Below are 22638 nucleotides of genomic sequence, written 5' to 3'. Positions count from 1 at the left end.
TGCCCGATGTGAATGGGGGCTCAAAGATGTGGCTCCGATTTGGCATGCAATTTGACATGTCAGATCTGCCCGATGTGAACGGGCGCTCAAAGACGTGCCTCCGATTTGGCAAGTGATTTGACATGTCAGATCGGCCCGATGTGAACGGGGGCTCAAAGATGTGCCTCCGATTTGGCAAGTGATTTGACATGTCAGATCGGCCCGATGTGAACTGGGGGCTCAAAAATGTGGCTCCGATTTGGCAAGTGATTTGACATGTCAGATCGGCCAGATGTGAGCGGGGGGCTCAAAGATGTGTAAAACTCATTTGCTTATATTCCCGGTAGCAATGATATCAATTTCTAAAATGACATTACTATCGGTGTGCTGATTTTCCACACGTCTCGCATTTCTAGCAGTGCGATGAATACGGTCCATTATTTATAGCTGCTAAGCAAGTACTAAGTGTATATATATATATTTTTGTATTTGTTCAATATGTCATTGATTACAGCTTAGTGGTGTAGACAGCATTACCGGTTCAATAACTATTTCAGCGAGGTAGATTTGGCCATTCAGTAAGGACCGTGCGCTCCTAAGGGTCTAGTTTGAACGCCATACTGTAGGGAGAGAGTGCTTTTCTTGATTGGTTGTATGGTTATGGAAATATCCCCCTCTCTTCCTGTGTCTGCATCATTCTTCAATGGGTTGCTGCTGGAAGCAGCTCAGCATCCTCTTCTTCTTTTTTTTTTTTTTTCTGCTTCATCTTCTTCCCTCTTCAGTCATTCTCCATGACATAGAGTGTAGAAGTGTGTGAGCTTGGTTTGACACCTCTGCTGTCCTTTAAACTGTCCCTCCGCCACCTCCCCCTTCATATCCAGAGGTAGGAAGCAGCGTCTCTCTCAGACTGCTTCTGTTTGCACCTGCTCAGTCTCCCAGCACTGTGTTGTGTGAGTGTGTGCGCGAATGTGTGTGTGTGTGTGTGTGTGTGTCTGTGCGTATTGATTATTCCATTGTGCTGGAGAGAGAGAGAGAGAGAGGAGCTGTCTGTGAATGGATCTGGGAGAGAGAGGGGGAGAGGGAGAGGTGTCTCGGAGACTGTAAATCAATAGGAAAAGCCCTGTCCACACAGAGAAAGTACCTCACACCACAAAGACATTGATTTATTTTTTCCTAGTCTTCATCTTCCTTCTGTAAAGGGGGGAGCAAGAAAGCCCCGAGAGAGAGAGCGAGAAAGAGAGAGGGAGAGAGAGAGGGAGAGACCGCCTCCTCAGCATCCCTCAGACACAGCTTTATCCTCTCGCACCAGCTAAGCTGTAAGTAGCATTGATTTTACAATCTATTCCTGTTTTTTTTTTTTTTTTTCCTCTCTCTCTCTCTTTTTCGTCTCTCTCACTCTCCCTCTCTCTCTCTCGCCATCTCTCTCCCTCTTTCTCTCATTTTGTGGCTTGTGGGTCAGAAGGCAATTGATTGAGGGGAGTAGATGGATGTATAGAAATTGACATATATATAATTCCACCCTTTTACGGTTACATGGAGCATTGCCGCTATTTCCAATTACAAATATCTCTGTCTGTGTTTTCTGTGTATGTCTTCCAGTCTATACTGTATTTCCCGAGATTTATTTAGATGGACATGCCCATGCATTTCATTTGTGTGCCATAACGTTTTTGCATTAATACAAACATTTTTTTTTGTTTGCAGATACATATAAACATTTTGATATTTGCATTATATATAGTAATGCAAATAGGAAATGTTTGCAATATACATGCTATCCAATATGGATCTTTTTTTACATGTACTGGTCAATACATATCTAATATGCTAATGCATAAGATAGCATACAGAAGGTAAGGGTCGTACGTACATATATATATATATCTATATAGATATCTATATAGATATCTATTTAGGTATATATATATATATATATATATATATATATATATATATAGATATATATGTGATTTGCTGCATGTACCTTATATGTATATGTTACATATATATATAGATCTATATAGATATATATATATATCTATTTAGATATATATATATATATATATATATATATATATATATATATATATATGGAATTTGCTGCATGTACCTTATATGTATATGTTAGATGTGTGACTAATGAATGAATACGCACCATTATTTATATACAGTATACTAACACACTCTCTATATTTATAAATATAGAGAGAGTATTAGTATACTGTATATAAATAATGGTGGGTATTCATTCATTAGTCACACATTCAACATATACATACAAGGTACATGCAGCGAATCACATACGTGCACAGCAAGAGAGCCAATGGCTTCAGGTTCATTTATTATTACAGATATTTGTGGGTAAACCCAGGACAGGGAACTGGGGGTGGGGGGAAGCTGAGCGATAGACACTCCGATAGGGACCAGTAGCGGCCTGACAGTCCTTCACACCTGTCCTGTAGCGACTGTGACATCACAGCTGTTGTATGCCTGTGATTGACTGATACCCTCATCATAGGAGGAGGATAATGAGCACCTTTTTAATGGCTCCACACAGGCAGTGAGGCAGGTGGGTTTAGAGGCAGAGAAAGGGATCCTACAAATGGCAACATATGTAGGAAATCCAGAGATAAAATGATACAAAGGGGAGAGGAGGAGCTCACGTTTAGGATTAGAATTATGCAATGAAGAGAAAAGGGCTTGATAAAAGAGAATAGTAGATAAAGTGGAAGCACACTGCACAGACAATGCACATGCAGCAGTCGATCTATCTGGCATGTGTATAGGCGAAGGGGGTAGAAGGAATAGACTGTACATTCGGGAAATAAAAAAAAAAATGACTATCTCTGGTTTGAAGGATAATCACCTATACACAAAGTCAGATAGATGGAGGCGTGAAAACAGAAGAATAGTGGGAAGGTTGAGATATAATTAGGGAATTGAGGGCTGGCTTCCATGTATTTAGAGGATAAAGGTGTACATATATGTGAACAGTCAAAGAAGAGCAGGTTCGGATTCTGGAAGAGGTTTAGCTATTAGACAAGCAGTGTGTTTTTTTTATTATTCTGGTAGCCTAAAAATTGTTTTTCGGGGGATGGGAAATGCACATAAAGGCGCATGCATGGTAGGCAGCTAGCTGGGAAGATTCATAGGTACGCAGAGGAACATCGTAATGGTTCATGTATACGTGGAAATATAGCACAAGCTGCAGAGGCCTAGATGAACAAGATACCAAGTCAGTTATCAGTATGCTCAGGGGATCGTGTAGCTAGGCCCATGCACTACATAGCTGTTAGCACATCTAAAGTTGTCCATACATGTTGCAACGATCTCTGGACCAATTCCTTTGTGTAAAGCTGGATACACACTATACAACTTTTGTTGTTAAATTTCCTTTAGATTTACCTTCAACTATGTGATACAAGGGCCTGCCTGGTTGCATTCAAATTGAAAGTGTTTAGATTTGACCTTATATTATATGGTTTTGGTAAATCTAAAGGAAAAATCTAAAGAAAATTGTATAGTGTGTATCCAGCTTAAAGCCTCACACACGATCAGATTATAGAACGATCTATCGTCCGTTTTTTGTTGCATGGTAGTCTCATGTCGAAAGTGAAGAGGTTACTTTCATACGAAAATTCCTGTACGACAGAATTCGACTTCAGAAGTGATGTCATGTGTTGGATTGTTTTGTATGTGTTCTTTCGTTTCTGAGCATGCCTAGTCTTGCTCTTGCGATTTTTTTCGGACGAAAACTGTACTAATTAACCGAAAATTGGACGTTGTGTTGACGTACGATAAAAATTGTATAGCCTGCACATCCAGTTTTTGTCGTTCGAAAATTCGTAATCGGCTGTCGAAAGCACTATACTAACAATCCGAAAATTGGCAGATCGTTCATCAGACGACATTTTCCTTCCGATTTTCCTATCGTTTGTACGGGCCTTAAGAGTCTACCAAATCCATTTAATTGGTACCCAATAAGCGAGGCCTTTGCAATAGGCGTTGGTAGATCCAAAGGAAATTGTAAAACCAGATTGTAATATGTTAGGTCAGTTTAAAGGTGCATTCACACCAGCCCACATGCTAAAACATCTGCATGCTCGTATGTCAGGGGGTGGTACAATATCTAAAAACATATTGCAATTTTTTCTTTTTAATCTTTATTTTTTAACTGTATTGAAGTTAAAGTTTCACAAAATTATAGTTCATTCAACTTTATGCACCCTAGTGTATTGCGACATACCATAACATGTTGTAAGGTGCTTTGAGAAAAAAATGCATGATGTCTTCATTTTTGTGCAGTGCAGCCCACTTCGACGCAACATTATGATGTTAAAAAGGCACATAGAAAACTATTATTTTCTATGTGCCCTTTGAGTTGAGCCTGCGTTGATCTTATGCAGATTAACGCAGCTCAACGGACATGGCGTGAATAAGCCCAAAAGGAGATTGTAATGAGATTGTCCCACATGGTAACATGAACAATTACACAGGCTCGCTTTGAAGGTTCCACATGTACACAGATGCTTGGCCTTAGTTCCACAGGTTTGATGTACCCTTTTAGTTATATGAAGGTTCAGAAATACAGGCAGTGTTTATTATAGAGGTTTGGATAAATACACTGGTGATTGGTTATGGATCTTCAGATACACACAAAGACACAAGGTTAGAGTGGCTCAGGTGGATGTAGGCACTGGCTTAATTAAAGGAGGCTTGTATGTGTTCTGAGGTCGGCATGTATACACAGGGCTAGTTATGGAGATGACACATGGTCACATGGATATGTGTAGACATGCTCACAGAGATTTATGAGAATTCAGATATAAGGAGAGAAATTGGGTTAGTTTTGGGGGGATTTAGAAGTATACAAAGACACTCTGGGCTTGATTTTACTAAAACTGGAGGGTTTAACCATCTCAGCCCCAGAAGGTTTTACCACGTTAATGACCAGGCCATTTTTTGCGATACGGCACTTCGTTGCTTTAACTGATAATTGTCGTGCGCCGCTGTACCTTAATAAAATTGATTTCCTTTTTTATCCCAAAAATAGATCTTTCTTTTGGTGGTAATTGATCACCTCTGGGTTTTTTTTTTTTTGCGCAATAAACAAAAAAAGACCAACAGTTTTGAAAACAAAAACAGTATTTTTTACTTTCTGCTATAAAACGCATCCAATAAATTTTTTTTTTTAGAAAATCTAATTTATCAGTTTAGGCCAATTTGTATTCTGCTACAAATTTTTGTTAAAAAAAAAAAAAAATCACAAAAAGCGTTTATTGATTGGTTTGCACAACAGTTATAGCGTTTACAAACTATGGAATAGATTTATGGAATTTTAATTTTTTTTATTGTTTTTATTACCAATGTCGGCAATCGGTGATTCTTAGCAGGACTGCGACATTGCAGCAGACAAATCTGACACTTTTTGGGGACCAGTGACACCAATACAGTGATCAGTGCTAAAAATATGCACTGTTACTGTATAAATGACACTGGCACGGAAGAGGTTAACATCAGGGGCGATCAAGGGGTTAAGTGTGCTCCTAGGGAGTGCTTTTTAACTGTAGGGGGAATGGACTGACTGCAGGAAGAGAGAGAGAGATCTGTGTTCCTTGTTAGTAGGAACACAATATCTCTGTCTGACAAAACGGTGATCTGCCTTGTTTACATAGCCAGACTGCTGTTCTGTCATTCTCCTGAACGATTGTGGGGGCCGGCGGCCATCGGGGTTGCTGGACCTGCTGATTAGCTACCGCTGTGATTAGCTACCGCTGTGTCCAATCACAGCGGGAGCGTGGCTCCGGCTGTGCGCGCACACCTCCTAGAGCCCTAACACAAAATTATGTACAGGTACGTGATTTTGCGCTTAAGGGCCGCCCTACCGCAGTAAATGTACGTGGGGCGGTCCTTAAGTGGTTAAAATCTAGTACAGCTCTACATAGAAACCGATCGGCTTCCAGTTTTTTTGGCAAAGCTTAAGGCCCCTTTCACACTTGTGGACCGTTCAAATCCACCTGTCAGTTTTCCAGGCGGATCTGATCGGATGCCCCATGCATCTCTATGGGGCAACGGATGTCAGTACGGCACACAGCACGAAGACAGAGCTGCCATCCGCCTGCTCAGCAGGGGATCGGCAGATCGATCCCCCGCTGAGAAAAACTGAGTCCGCCGACGGAGTGGCAAGTGTGAAAGGGGCCTTATTGAACAAGCTGAAATTAGAAGCTGATTGGCTACCATGCACAGCTGCACCAGATTTTGTACTCTCCAGTTTTAGTAAAGAAATCCTAATGGAGGATTGGTTTGGAGGTTTCGGTTTACACAGGGATGGTAGGGTAGGCAGGTTTGGATGAGAAATATATCTATACATGAACAAGGTTATGCCAGGTACACATGGCCGAATATTGTCCGAAATCAGCTGGAATGATAGAGACCGGCCAGTATGATGTCAGACAGAAGCCAGTCTCACTGCTGGCTTCTGTCCAATGGGCCTGCCTAAAAAAACAGCATCTGATCAGCATCCGTGCTGATAAGGGTGTTCTGGTGGGGGGGGGGGGGGCAGTTGCCCTATCAGAACACAAAAACCATAGCAGGGGAAATTGCTGTACTAACATCGTTTGTGTTAAGCTGGCCATACGTGGATAGAAAATAGTTACAAAAAGTGTTTGATGTGCGCGATGCGTGTTATGGCAAAAAAAAAACGAACCATCATGTCGAATTTTTGGAGCCTAAATAATCGATTTTCTAAAAATTATAGTGGAATCTAAAAACAGTTAAAAAAATCTACAGCGCATGCCCCCGGACCATGTAATTGATCGCTGTTTATGTAGTTAGCGATCGATAATGTGTTGATGATTATTGAAACAATGCTAGCGTTACAGCATGCAGATTCAACAGATCGTTTTTTCTTTTTTTTTAATAATATTTATTTTTTAAAAACAAAGTACAGATATAATAATATAATAATATAACTAATAACAAGGAATAACATGTAAATCAGTACATTGCATTTGCAGATCATAAAACAGTCAGTGACCACAGAGATAGGGGGCAGTGTAGCTTGAGATGTAGAGTGTGCTCATTGGCCAGAGAGATAGTTTTTTTTCTAACAATTTTCTATCCATGTATGGCCAGCTTAAGTACAGCAATCTGTACATTTATTTATTTTTTTTCGTTCAGCCCACTGGGTGTACTAGACTTTCGTTGTGAAGCTTCAGATGTACACAGGGACACAGAGTAAAGTAAGATCTACTAACAGATTGCTAAATACCTAAGCTACACCGATATGATGACCCAGGATGACCATTGGACATTTCATACACTTTCACAAATATAGATGGAAAACCAACAGACATTTCTACAAGTATGGAAAATAGATAGATAGGAAAGCAGAGGGTTTCTAGCTATACAGTAGTAAAAGACAATTAGATAATAATAATATTAAAAACAATGGCTCAGAACTGAACATTAGCATAAGGATAATCAATCAAATTTTGCTTTAAGCTGTAGAGGTAATTTTTTGCCACCTACTGAGAGGCAAATTAAAATGAAGCATCCCTCACGTACACATACTGTTTTGGGTATATTAATAGTAAAGTTTGCCCAAATGTACACAGATTGTTTGCATTGTACACAGGGAAATCTACAGAGGTCTAGAGATATACTGAAGTAGGAAATCAGATGGTGTGCAGTGACAAAGATACTGGGGAGTATATACACACATTGGGGAGAATATACACACATTGGGGGTAGATTTACTAAAACTGGTGCATACAGAATCTGGTGCAGTTGTGCATAATAACCAATTCGCTTCTAAGTTCAGCTTGTTCAAATAAGCTTTGACAATAAGCCCCCGTTCACATCAGGCCGATTTTACATGTGATTTGACATTCTAAATCAGAGCCTATTGCCGGCAGCTGCCCCTTCTGAATCAGTGCAACGCCGACTTTGTGGCGCCACACCAATTCCCAAAAGTAGTTCCTGCACTACTTTTGGCGACTTCGGGGGTGATTTCAATAGACAACGGTGCATGAATCCGCACAGATGTCTGTCAAATCGCCCTCAAAGTCGGACTGAAATACCGGTTTGAAATCATGCGAGTTCAGCTGAACTCGCACAATTTCAAACCCGCTTTCAATGTGATCCTAGGCTCAAACCTAGATGCTGATTGGTTACTATGCACAGCTGCACCAGATTCTGTAGGCACCAGTTTTAGGGCTCTTTCACACTTGTAGTCCGTCAAACGGACTCCGCTTTTCTCAGCGGAGACTTCCGCTGAGCAGGAGGATGACAGCTGTGTCTCTGTGCTGTGTGCGGAGACACAGCTGTCAGTTCCCCATGCATCTTTATGGGGGAAATCGGATGGGGACGGACCGTCGGTCCGTTCTCATCCGATCGCATCCGATCCGATCCGCTGGACGGATGGAAAATAGGGTTTCCATCCGTCCATATTTGACGGATCGGATTGGGTCGGATGTCAGCGGACAGAGACCGCTGACATCCGATGCCCCATAGGAATGCACGGGGGGACCGTTCAGATCCGCCAAAAAAACAAACAGGCGGATCTGAATGGTCCGCCTGTAAGAAAGGGGCCTTAGGAAATCTCCCCAGCCTGCATTAATGGAGGATCTCACCTGCCGGCTATCGTATTAAGACACCCACAAAACTCGTGGCTGTCTGATTATCTGAACAGTGACTCCATCTAATAGGATGCAGTCACTGTTTTGTTGATAATTTTTTTACCTGGGTCAGTTGATTTAAAAAATTGCCTTTTGTTGAGCCAGTTGCTGCCATCAGGGCCACCCACAGCTCAGAATTAAGCATATTCAACATTAAACAGCCAAAATTTGAGCCGTGTATGGCCACCTTTAGGTTCTCAGGTCAAAGAACTGCTAAGAAAATACAAACACCTAGAAACAAAGGGTTATACGCATAACCTAAAATAATGGAAATATGGATACTAAAATATCCATAACAATCCATAAGAAATGTGTATACTAAGGGAGCATTTAAATATATAGAAGACAGAGAGATATTAAAGGCGGTTGAGGCAGGAGTCATATAGATGAAGGTTCTGATGTTTACAGAGAGAAGGATGCTGTGGTGTTCCGTGTGTGCACAAGGAAAATGAAAGTTCATCAGAATGATGGAGATATGATAATTACTTCTCACATATAAGGAATGAGGGACATTGACTGACATTCAGATATTGTGTCAAAGAAAAAAATCTGTCAGTTATAAGAAGCTAAAGGAATAATGAAGACATTGAGGTTATACTGTAGTCGATCTCTGAGGGAAATAAATAACATACACAGGAACCCAAACCCTAACCCTGATACCAATTTTAAAGTACACAGCATGAAAGGTCATCATGAGCTTAAAACTGATATGTTTAATTGGCATCAGTGTGTAAACCCCCCAGCAATCTTGTATACCTCTTAAAGACCCAAAGACAAGACGCAGCAGTTGTGTCTGCGCACTCTCCCACAAGGCTGTAACGAAGTTGTCACTCTCAATTATTGTTTATTTTGCATCATAGAGAATCTACCAGGGGGGGGGGGGGGGCAGGACACTGTCATTTGGTTGCAGCAGTTGATCAGAACTGGGAATTTTGTTCTTTCCAGTGGACTTCCTTTACAATATTTCAATACGCCGATGCTCAATAACAGTTCTTGGTCACGTTGGCCTTTAGCAACAATTGCAGTATGCACAGATATATATAAAAACGCGATATTAAATGATTAAAACGCTGACCATTGCACTCTGTGAAATAAACAGGCTTCATGATATATCTATAACAGGGAGTAAAATGTTTACACATTCAGAGGAAAAATGCAACAGGGTTTTTCTGTTATACATATGTTCAGAGGAAAAAAAACATTTTTAATGGCAGGATTTGGGCAGATTGGGTGTTTATTAATCTGTGCCACATCCAAATTCTTATTGTGAAACAGTATATCATAAAGGCATTCCATAATTTTTCTTGAACATGTCTTAAAAGACAGATCTTGCTTTTAGCAGCAGTATCATTGTGACACAAGGAATAAAGTCAGTCCCTATGTCCCCTTACTCTTATGATTAATTTCAGAAGGTCAAGCCTGGCAATAAATGCTAATAGGCTAGACTTGAAAGTGACAGTTTTACTGTTTTTACCATGCACATTTTCAGACTGACCCACGAGAGAGCTGGCTCAATCCCTTTTAATCTGCCTGTACAAAAATCTAATAGGTGAAAATAATAGCTGCTTCACATTTTCTTCTATTCGGGGAGCTAGCTTTGTACATTGTATACCATAGGAGGAAAAATGATACACAGTGACAGGGTACTGGTGATGATTGTATATGTAGTGAAGATAAATTCAAATATGTGTGTGTATATATATATATATATATATATATATATATATATATATTTGTTTTTTAATTACTCAAAGCATTACATATTCAGTACATGTCATAATGAGACCATATTTAAATTTGATTTCACATGTATTTGAATTTGTGTATAAACTGCTGCTATACAGAAAAGATCTCTTGTTACATATAAACCATCATCAGTTACTTGGGGAGTTTGGGATATAAAGAAACGGTACAAAATGCTGGAGATGACCTGACACATCTTTGATCTATGAGGATTACTGATCACTTCTGTTGCAGCTGCAGTTTCTGCTCCCAACTCAAACACCCCTTCGGGATGAAGTTATTCTGAGAGCTTCTTACCATTATAAATGTTCCAGTGTGCTGAAAGAGAGAACCAGTAGATTAGTGAGAGATGAGAAGCAGAACAATCTGATTTTTGCGGGAGATGTGATTCTATGACAATAATTGACCGGGTTATGGGATACAGAGTGACCAGTAGCAAGTGCTAAATTAGTGCCAGAGTTTTTCTAAATTGCTCCAAAAAATCTTTGCAACTTTTTATTTATTCACTCACAACTACCTGACTGCAATACTGCATTATGAGTCAAAAGCATAAGTTTGCATGTCAAGAAATAATTGACAATCCCTAAAGCAGAACTAAGCTCTCCCAATCAACATTAACTATTTGTAATCCTTATTCTACTAGCCTTAGTAAATAGATAAAAATAACTATTTTCTCTTTCGTTCATTGATAGACACAGCTGATATTCTTAACCATTGGGTTATACTGCCCCCTACAGGAGTAGGACACTAGGCAGAAAAAAAAGTCTGGCTATGCCTATGGGCAGTCCCATGGAGTATACTCTATCTCTCTGCTATAGGTACTCAGTTTTTTCTGCTTATTCAGGAATAAGGACCTAGTTCCTTGCTGGGATCTCTGGTCCTGGCAAACGTTTTTCTTTTAGATTTTTTTTCTCCTGGAGACAACTGGGAGAATGGCTGGATAATCTACATCCAGTGGCCACCTCAGTCTGGCCAGCGAGCGCGCGCAGACCTCAGCCCTGCGGTAGGTCAGCCGCAACATAGCCCTTCCGGATTGGGGCTGGCCTGCGAGTTAAACACCTTGCGGGGTCGCATACGACTGGGTCTCGGCCCGAGTTTTCCGTGTTCCTCCTGGCCGCCAGACCTCCCATTTTGATGGGGAGGGGTTCTGTCTGGAGCGGTGCCCGCCTGGTTCCTGTTATGGTAAGCAGCTGTCCCCTCTCTCCCCCTGGAGGATTTTGGGGTGGACGCGGGCCCCTCCATGAGATGATTGGACCCCTGGGTTCCCCTCCTTCCCGTTAGGCCCCACCCCCACATTTTTCCCTCTATCCTACCCCCTCTCCACTAATGCTAGGGCTGTGTGGTTGGTCTGGTAAACCTCCCGGGGTGGGGGCAGGGTGCTTTGGGGCAGGGGGGGGTGCGCCGCCTGCGACCAGATGATCGGCTGTGTGGGGAGGTTGTACCTGGTGGGGGCTACCATTTTCTTGTAGCCTTTGTGCTACAGTGCACGGTGGCCATCTTTGTGTAGTCTGGTTGCCATTTTGCAGTGGTTTGCCATAGAAAACAGCAGCGGTCATGACAGTGGAACCCTGTGGGCAGCGATTTCGACGGTGGGAGCCCCTTCTCATCCCCTGGTGCTGACTCCGAGGTTCTTTCTTTTCCTTATCACCATACGTGCAGTGCAGATTCTCCTGGAGGCTGCGGTGCCTGGTTTCTGTGGGGTGGTGAGTCTGGTGGGGCCCTTTCCCTCTCTGCTGAGGATTGATTGGGGCTCTGTGACTGGCAACCGGGTGGTGCTGCTAGAGCGGTGGGGGTGTCCCTTAGTAGTGTTTTACACTTTTTTGTGGGGTCCCCCTGGTGATCCATGGAGTCTTTTACAGCACATCTCCCCACCTGATCCTCTCTCTGAGGCCGCAGGACCCTCTGGATCTCAACCATCCATCGACCCACTGACGGCAGTCCTGAAGTACTTTGTGTCCCAGATGGGAGTTGGCTTTTGGGCGACGGGCTGGCAAAAAAGTTAATCCCACCTTCCCTTCCCTCTTCTGTCCCCTAAATTGGCCGCCGTGGACTTGGGTCATCCTGCATGGGTCAGCGACCACGTGCCCTGAATCCTCAGATAGTGAGGAGGAATCCTCCACTTTCGCACTGATTGTATCTGTGCGTAAGACCTTAAAGATGGAAGACGCAGCTGCAGCTGCGACAGAGGCGCAGGTCCCCTTTGGCTCTCACGAGCCATCGAGAGCGGCAAAGGTGTAACCTTGCCCCCCCCCCCCCCTATTTTGACAGAATTGTCACTAAAGAGTGGGGACAACCAAAGCGTCCCCTTGGGGTCCCTAAGCGCTTTTCTAGGCGATACCCCTATAAGGAGCCCCTTCTTAAGAAGTGGACTGTTCCACCGGTGGTGGAACCCTCCGGTTTCCAAGTTAAACAAGGCAACCATGATTCTGGTTGAAGAGTCCCCAGCCTTTAAGGACCCAGCTGACAGGAAGGGTGTGGCATGCAATATTTACACGATGGCTGGTTCGGCACTAAGGCCGATATTCACCAATACCCTGGTGTCACAGACTCTGACCGAGTGGGCTAAGCTTTTACACCATGACTTGGAGGGAGAACTGCTCCTCCCTGCCTTTGCTATGTTGGCAGACCAGCTGGTTCAGGGGCTGAGGTTTATCTGTGATGTCTCTTTGGATGCAGCTCCCCTAGTTGCTCGGCTCTCTGTTTCGACAGTGGTCCTTCGGCGTGTCTTTTGGCTCAAATGCTGGTATGCACACCAGACTTCTAAAAAGGCTTTGACTGATCTTATTTAAGGAGATCACCTGTTTGGTGCTACCGTGGATGACATCATTAATGGTCTTACAGTGGGGAAGAGTACCCTTCTTCCACAGGCTACTAAGGGTAAGGACCCTTGTTGTAGATGTGTGCCCTCCTTCTTGGCTCATAAGAAGTTTTTTTTCGTCCCTCAGGGTCGACAGACAAGGGATCGAAGCCCTTCAGGGCTCCCTCTGGAGGATCCAAGTGAACTTGTCTGGCAAGTCAAGAGCGGGGTTCTCCAGACCCTAGGACAAGGCCCCTTCAGCTTTAAGGTGTGTCCTCACCCGTATCTGGGGTGGGGGACCTCTTCGCTGGTTCCCGGACCTGTGGACTTCCCCAGTACAAGACAAGTGGGTCCATGAAGTCATACGGTCCGGCTTAAGCCGTGGCTTATGTCAATCACCAAGGGGGCACAACAAGTGTCCTGGTGGCTCTGGAGGTAACCAGCATTCTCAGGTGGGCAGAACGTTTGTTCCAGCCCTTTCTGCGGTACAAATTCCCGGAGTGGAAAACTGGCAGGCAGATTACCTCAGTCGGCAGGCGTTGGATCAGGGGGAATTGCCTCTTTATCTGGAGGTGTTTCATCAGTTGTGTCTCGGGTGGGGCACCCCCAAGGTGGATCTGTTGGCGTTTTGGCTCAAAAGAAAGGTGCAGAGGTTCATGCTACGGCCACGGGATCCTCTGGCGGACGCCAAAGATGCGCTGGTGGTCCGGTGGGGTCAGTATCGTCTGATTTACACCTTCCCTCCTCTTAAGCTTCTGCCAAGACTTCTAGGCAGGATCGAGGCAGAAGGGATTCCGGTCATCTTAGTGGCCCAGGACTGGCCTCGCCAAGCTTGGTTTGCCAATCTGGTGCGGCTGGTTGCAGATGTTCCTTGGAAGCTTCCTCTCAGGGAGGATCTGCTGTCCCAAGGGCCAATCTTCCACCCTGCTTTACAGTCGCTGGCTTTGACGGCTTGGCTGTTGAAAGCCAAGTACTGAAGGATAGGGGTTGGTCTGATTCTGTGATTCCAATGCTGTTAAAAGCTAGGAAATCTACTTCTGGGAAGATCTAACATTGTATTGGGGTTCATCCTCGCTCCTTCTCGGTGGCTCGTATCTTGACCTTCCTTCACGGGGTGTTGAACAGAAATTTGCCTTGAGTACAATCAAAGGCCAGGTGTCCGCTTTGGCTGTCTTCTTTCAATGACCCTTGGCCACACACTCCCTGTTGCGTACCTTTCTTCAGGGTGTTCGCCATTTGGTTCCTCCAGTGCGGTCTCCGTTGCTGCCTTTGCACCTCAATTTGGTGCTTTCGGTCCTCCAGGAGTTTTCCTTTGAGATTCTGAAGGGGATTCCCTTGTTTACGCTGTCTCAGAAGGTGGGAATGAAGACATTGTGTTGACTGGCGGCGTTATCTTGTCGTTCACCTTACTTGGTGGTTCACAGAGATAAGGTGGTTCTTCGCCCCTGTCCATCATTCCTTCCAAATGTTGTCTCTGATTTCCATTTGAATGAAGACATTGTGTTGTCTTCCCTGTGTCCCAGGACAAAACATCCTAAGGAAATTGCCTTGCATGCCTTGGATGTAGTTCGGGCGATTAGGTTGTACCTGGCAGCTATGCAGTCTTCTAGGAGGTCAGACACTATTTACTGTATGCTTACAGATGGGTCTCGGACAGGGTTGTCCGCTTACTCTGCGACCATTTTCAGATGGATCAGACAGATGGTGATTCAGGCCTATTTCATCAGCGGTCAGGTTCCTCCTTTCCCTATAAAGGCGCACTCTACTTGGGCACTCCTGGGTCTTCCATCATCAGGCGTCAGTTTCTCTTTCGTTCATTGATGGACACAGCACCTGATTCTTCTTAACTATTGGGTTATACTGCCCCCTACAGGAGAAGGACACTAGGCAGGAAAAAGCTTGACTATGCCTATGGGTAGTCCCAGGGGGTATACAGTAAACCCCCGCTCCATCGCGGTTCAGTTTTTGCGGTCCCGGTATATTGCGTTTTTTTCTCTAATGTTATTTTACTATATAAATCATTAGAAATTAAATATTTTTGTGTTTTACATAGCTCTTGCTCTGTCTCTCAGTATCTTTTATTTGTTTAAATGAGTTTCTATTGTTTTAAAAGTGTGTTTAAAGACCTCAAAACGCTTTTACACGTACAGTGACAGTAAAAAAAACATGCCTACAGTGTATTTTAATAGGGTTTTTCTATTTCGCGATGGAAGGGGGTTTACTGTACACCCACTCTCAGCTATAGCCATCCAGTTTTTTCTGATTAGTCAGCAGTAAAGTCCTAGTTCCTTGCTGGGAAATGCTGTCTGCGGACTAGACTCCGAAGAAGGCCTTATCTGATCTCCCTCTTGTAGGGGGTTGCGTGTTTGCAGCTTGGATGACATTGTTAACGGTTTCACAGGAGGGAAGAGTACTCTTCTTCCGCAGGCTACCAAGGGCAAGGAGCCCCATTGTAGACGTGGGCCATTCTACTCGGCTCCTAAGCGGCCTCTTCGTCTCTCAGGATCTCAAGATTAGGGATCTCCAACAGAGGTTCCAGAAGGACCTGGTCTGGCAAGCCATGAGCGGGCTCTTCCAGACCTGCGGACAAGGCTGCCTCTGCATGAAGGGACGCCCTCACTATCTGGGGTGGTGGGACGTCTTCGCTGGTTTCCGAATCCATGGACCTCCCTGGTACAGGTCAAGAAGGTCCATGAAGTTATTCGGTCAGGCTACGAGATGGAGTTCAGTCTTGTCCTCTGGAAAGATTTTTTCCCTTCCAACTTTCACTTGTCCCCAGATCACTTACGGGGTCTCTTTGGGGCAGTGCAAGGCTTGTTATTTCAAGGGGTGATTGTTTCTGTTCTGACTTCGGAACATTTTCAAGGGTTTTTTACTCAAACCACTTTACAGTCCCCAGGAAGGAAGGCAAGGTACGTCCAATTCTGGACTTCAAGGCGCTAAGCTGCTTTGTGTGAGTACAGAAGTTCTGCATGGAGTCCATTCAGATGGTAGTGGCGTCGCTGCATCAGGGGGATTTCTTCTCGCTTTTTTCGACATCAAGGACGTCTACCTGCACATTTTAATATGTGCTGGTCGCCAGCGCTTCCCTTGTTTTGCTATGGACGAGGAGCATTATCAGTTTGTGGCACTGACCTTTAGTCTCACCTCCACACCTCAAGTTTTCACAGAAGTGTTGGCCCAGGTGCTGGCATTTATTTTGAGTCAGTGGAGGATCACAGTACTGGGGTACCTGGACGATCTTCTTCTGTGAGCAGTGTTCCCGACTGCTCTGATGGACTACTGGCGGTTGCTCTGGGAACTCTGAGGGAGTTCGGTGGGATCCTGAACATTTAGGAGTCTGCTTTAGTTCTGCCCACAAAAAATTGCCTATCTGGGTCTGACTCTGCCTCAGCCAGAGTGTTTCTTCCTCAGGGAAAAACTCCAGACATTACAGGAGGCAATTCAGCTTCTGTTGTTCAGCAGACGGTCATCCCTCCGGGCTTGCATGCACGTGCTGGGCCTGATGGTGTCCACCCTCGAGGCGGTCTGTTTGCACAGTTCCACACAAGATCTCTGCTAAGGAGATTCTGGTGAAATGGGTCAAGGATCCACATTCTCTAGAGGTGGCTTCACTCTCTGGCACTTCGACAGGGAAAATCCTTCTCCCCCTGTACTGGACTGTTGTCTTCATGGATGCCAGCCTGTCTGGGTGGGGAGGCATCCTTAGCACAGATGTTCTAAGGGGGTCTGGACCTGGCAGAGCGCTGATTAGTGTACTGGGTGATCTGAGCGATCAGACTTTGTCTGACTCATCGGACAATCGTCTTCAAGGGTGTCCGGTACAAATTCATTCGGACAATGCCCCGCCCGTGGTCTAGGTCAATCCCCAAGAGGGCACAAGAAGTGTCCTGGCAGCTCAGTAAATAGCTGGCATTCTAAGGTGGGCTAACTGATTAGTTCCAGCCCTCTCAAACTTCTGCCACAACTCCTGTGCAGGATTCAGACAGAAGGGATTCCCCTCATTCTAGTGGCTCCAGAATAGTCTCCCCTGTTTTGGTATGCCAATCTGGTATGGCTGGTCATCGATGCTCCTTAGGGACTTCCTCTCAGGGAGGATCTGCTGTCTCAAGGACCAATCTTCCAACTTGCTTTACAGTCGCTGGCTTTAATGGCTTGGCTGTTGAACGCCAGGTGCTGAAGGGTGGAGGTTTGTTTGAATCAGTGATTCCTATGCTGTTAAAAGCTTGAAAATCTGCCTCTAGGAAGATCTGCCATAGTTCATGGAAGACGTACATTGCGTGGTGTGAGTCTCTTGGGGTTCATCCTCGCTCCTTCTTGGTGGATTGGGTCTTAACCTTCCTTCAACGGGGGGTTGAACAAAAATTGGCCTTCAGTACCATCAAGGGCCAGGTATCGGGTTTTGGCGTTTTTTTTCCAATGACCTATGGCCACACATTCCCTGGTGCGTACCTTTTCTTCAGTGTGTCCGCAATTTGGTTCCTGTTGCTGCCCTGGAATCTTAATGTGGTGCCTTCAGCTCTACTGAAGCTTCTCTTTGAAAATATTCAGGAGGTTTCCCTGCTTACATTGCCCCAGAAGGTGGCCTTTGGTTGCTATTACCTCTGCATGCAAGGTTTTGGAACTGACGGCATTATCCTGTCGTCCAGCTTATGGTGCTTCACAAGGATAACGTGGTGCTTTGCCTCTGTCCATTATTCCCTCCTAAGGTGGTCCCTGACTTTCACTTGAATGAAGACATTGTGTTGCCTTCCCTGTGTCCCAGGGCTAAACATCTGAAGAAAAATGCCTTGCATGTTTTGGATGATGTCTAGGCAATTAGGGTGTGCCTGGCAGCTACGGAGTCTTTTAGGAAGTCAGACTTTCTATTTGCGCTCAAAGACGGACCTCACAAAGGGTTGTCCGCTTCTTCTGTGACCATTTCCAGATGTATCAGACAGATGGTGGTTCAGGCCTATTGCATCAGGGGTCAGGTTCCTTCTTTCCCTGTTTAGGCACACTCTACTAGGGTGCTTAGTGTCTCCTGGGCTTTCGGTCTTCAAGCGTCAGTAAGGCAGGTTTTGCAATGCGGCCACCTGGTCATCCATGCACACTTTTACAAAATTTTTAATAAAGTGGTTGTCTTGGCATCTGCAGATGCTTCATTTGGCCGCAAGGTTTTTCTGGCTGCTGTTTACAGGACATAGTCCTCTTTGAGGGTGTATTGTTTTTCAGGTGAGCTCTAGTTGTTTATGGTTGAGCTCTATTTATCTGGTTGGCTTTGGTTAGCCTTTGGAATTTTTTTCTAATATTTTCCCATGCCTCATGTTTAACACTGCTTTGGGACATTCCAATGGTTAAGAAGAATCAGGAACTGTGTTAGTCAATGAACGAAAGAGAAACTGGGATTTTTGACTATCGTAAAATCCATTTCTATGATGTTCACTGACAGACACAGCGCCCACCCCTCTGTGGAGTTGGCTTTCGTCTGACACTGCTTGTAACAAAACTGAATGCCTATAGCTGAGAGTGGGTGTATACCCCCTGGGACTGCCCATAGATGTAGTCAAGCTTTTTCCTGCCTAGTGTCCTACTCCTGTAGGGGGCAGTATAACCCAATGGTTAAGAAGAATCAGGTGCTGTGTCCATCAATGAACATCAGAGAAATGGATTTTACAGTAAGTCAAAAATTCAATTTTTACAGTAAGTACTTTTTTTTTTTTTTTTTTTACAATTGCTTTCTGATTTCTGGCCTAGGTCATAATGATGACATACATCCCAGGAGTCTTCATTGGCATTTTTTTCCAATAAGCACACCCTCCTGTCTGCATGCCAAGGGGAAGATGGATTCCGAGATGTAAATGCTACACACATGATCAAATGCCGAGATATTTGATTGTGTCATCTCTGCAGATGTTTAGAATTCAGAACAGCTGATCTTCCAGCAGAATTAACTTGAGCATTCCTCTTGGAATCCCAAATGGCTTCATTTTCCAAGATTATCAAGTCTTCAAGGATTCTTCCTTTTGTATGTTTGATTTAAAGGCAGTGTTTTTTTTTTTTTTTTTTCTCCACTTTATATCTGCTTTTATTTGACCGTACGCAAACGGCAGTATGTAGACTATATTACCAAAATTATTGGGACACCTGCCTTTACACACACATGAACTTTAATGGCATCGCAGTCTCTGCTCTAATTCATCCTAAAGGTGTTCTATCAGGTTGAGGCAGGCCAGTCAAGTTCCTCCACCCCAAGTTTGCTCATCCATACCTTTATGGACTTTGCTTTGTGCATTGGTCCAAACCATTTGGTGGAGGGTGGATTATGGCGTGGGGTTGTTTTTTAGGGGTTGGGCTTGGCCTTTTAGTTCCAGTGAAGGGAACTCTTAGGCGGCATAACAAGACATTTTGGACAATTTCATGCTCTCAAATTTGTGGTAACAGTTTGTGGTTGGCCCTTCCTGTTCCAACATGACTGTGCACCGGTGCACAAAGCAAGGTCCATAAAGACATAAATGAGCAAGTTTGAGGTGGAGGAACTGGACTGGCCTGCACAATAGAAGTCCTGACCTCAACCCAATAGAACACATTTGGGATGAATTAGAGCGCAGACTGCGAGCCAGGCCTTCTCTCCAACAGCAGTGACTGACCTCACAAATGCGCTTCTGGAAGAATAGTCAAACATTCCCATAGACACACTCCTAAATCTTGTGGACAGCCTTCCCAGATGAGTTGAAGCTGTTATAGCTGCAAAGGGTGGGCCAACTCAATTTTGAACCCTATGGACTAAGACTGGGATGCCATTAAAGTTCATGTGCATGTAAAGACAGGTGTCCCGATAATTTTGGTAATATAATGTATCTTTAGCAGTTAGTTTTTTGCTAAGAATTACCAAAATATGTTGAGCCTTTGATGTGACTGTATCTAATGGATATGTCAGCTTACACTTAAAATGTTCATTCATTTTTAGGCTGGTCGTTGACAGGACACTTTTTTAAAAGAATGACTAACATTCTTTGAATGTTCAGCATATATTATTTGTAGAAAGGGGGCAATTGACATTGATGCTTTTTGTGATACTTTTATGTAACTCGTACAGTATTAACATAATAAGTCATTCTCTCTTATTGTTTGAGCTTTGATCAGTAGCAGATTATAGACTGTACTGTGATAACACAGTCCACTCGCTTTCTCAATCATGTGCAAAAGATGATGTTGCACTAAGTTGGAAAACCACATGATATGTGTCTCCAGGTTTATTTATGATCATTGAGCAGTTGTGTACCTACGTTGCATTGTCTCTTCTTTGAATATTTAGGGAGTATTCATCTAATTTTGGTCAAACTTCCCAAAATCGGCCCATCTATTAATAGCCTTGCAGGGAATGCTAAGTGATGACTCTATAAACAATTAGAGATTTCTTTCTGCAAATGTTCCTAAACTAGCAGATTGGAGTCAAAATTCTATTGAATCCCTAGGACAACGTTGATTGAATTGCTGCTTCACAGGCACAGATTGATTAGGTGAGAGGGGCAGAGGCATATGAAGAAAAGGATAATTATACAGCGGAGTAATTAAATGTTCATATTTAGTACAAGGCAAGGAAAATTGAGAATGTTTAAAATTCAACTGACCAAACACGGCTGATACAATGAAGCAGTTCAATACTTCTGCATGTGTATTGATAAAATGGCAGTAATGCCAATAATATTCTTCTTAAAATCAATGGTACCATAATCCAGCATGGATTTAGGATCTTGTGCTGACCTCATTATCAAGCCCATAATGGCAAGTCATTCTGAGAGCAGAACAGCTGGATTCCATCCAGTTTGGCCACCCATGTGTGAACAAAGATCCTACCGCTTAGTTGTGTGATGTTACTGGAGCATGAATGGTGACAGCTTAAAAAGTAAAACTTATTCAGAATTAGCCAACAAAATATTTACCCTTTGATGTAATCAAAGTAATGAGCATGCTATACTTATCCATTCACATATTTTAGTCTTGTTTTAGGGCTAATGGCAGGACATATCCCAATGAAAGTTATCAGTATATGTTTCATGGTTCTAGTCATTCTTTTAAACTTTTCCAGCTGAACTCCAGTGAAACATCTAAATAAACGTTTGCAATACACACGTGGGAGCTTTTTTTTTTTTTTACCAAAGGATATGTATTTCTTCTCTTTTAGTCCAGACTGCACAGCAATCCTAAAGCCTGGTACACACGCGTCGAAAATCGGCAGGGAATTTTCGTCCGACGACCGATCTGCCGATTTTCGGCTTGTTAGTATGATGCTTCCGACTCCGACTTTTCGGCCTAAAAAAATCTGGTGTGCAGGCTATAAAATTTTTGTCCGCCGTCAAAACACGGACGATTTTCGTGCAGTCAGTACAGATTTCGACAGGGAAAAATCTAATGAGCAAGACTGGGCATGCTCAGAGAAGAAAGAACACAAAGAAAGCAAACCAACACATGACATCACATCTGAAGTAGAATTTTGTCGGTCGACAAAAGTCCAGTGCAGTCTAGGCACATTCCAACCAACAAAACACCACTCTGGACAAAAGACGGACGATCGGTCGGCCGATAATCGTTGCGTGTGTACTAGGCTTTAGGCTGGCCAAAGATGACTTTTGATCAGCCACTGGCTGATCAAAAAAAAATGAAAAGATTCCTCCATCCACACAAATGCTTCAGGCATTGATCGATAAAAGTTTTACACATTCTTGTTTGATAGAAGTCAATCAGCAATGGCCATACATCAATCGAAATTAGTCCATTCCTTGCTGAACCGGGCAATTTCCAATCCATTTATGGCCAGTGTTTCCTTTCTCTACTGCAATTGAGCAACACAGCTAGGTCACTTCCCTGTCCTCAGCCTGTGAGAAGACAGTGAGTGGGTATCAATGTACAGGTGAACTCAACCCTCTGCTCTCTTTCCTTCTGTCAACATACTCCTTGTTAGCACACATGCATATAGGACAACAAATAGCCCCAAGTGATGCCCTCTCCCAATTTGAGTGCTCACGTAAAGAGGATTACAAGACACTCGATTGAATTTAGGTTTCATGCCGTTTGTAAAAATTCGGTGATTTTTTCCTAAATATATAGCTGTATTTATTGGTGTTTTTATTTCAATCTTTTAATTTCCTTCAATCTGCCTGGACCTCAGACCTTAAGGGTGAGTTTGTTACATAGCTAATGTCAAATGACTTTAGTAAATTAACAGAATCCTACATACACTATATTGTCAAAAGTATTGGATCACCTGCCTTTACACGCACATGAACTTTAATGGCATCCCATTCATAGTCCATAGGGTTCAATATTGAGTTGGCCCACCCTTTGCAGCTATAACAGCTTCAACTCTTCTGGGAAGGCTGTCCACAAGGTTTAGGAGTGTGTCTATGGGTATGTTTGACCATTCTTCCAGAAGCGCATTTGTGAGGCCAGGCCTTGATG

At 43.6% G+C, this 22638-nt stretch overlaps 1 protein-coding gene across 2 annotated transcripts in view; it reads left to right on the top strand.

Moving 5' to 3' along the window:
* Positions 1–455: 455 nt before the first annotated feature.
* The window catches only part of ZFHX2 (zinc finger homeobox 2), a 106631-nt gene continuing 84448 nt past the window's right edge, over positions 456–22638 (top strand). The window contains exon 1 of one of the 2 annotated variants that reach the window (XM_082270375.1): positions 456–1295. The gene's annotated coding sequence lies outside the window, so the exon portion shown is untranslated. The remainder of the gene's footprint in view (positions 1296–22638) is intronic. The other variant, XM_082270376.1, reaches the window with a different exon arrangement.

The sequence above is a fragment of the Pelophylax lessonae genome (assembly GCF_965119305.1).
Source record: "Pelophylax lessonae genome assembly, chromosome: 1".
In the NCBI taxonomy this organism is placed as follows: Eukaryota; Metazoa; Chordata; class Amphibia; order Anura; family Ranidae; genus Pelophylax; species Pelophylax lessonae.
The sequence above is the reverse complement of the archived record's forward strand: the minus strand, read 5'-3'. Positions and strand labels throughout refer to the sequence as shown.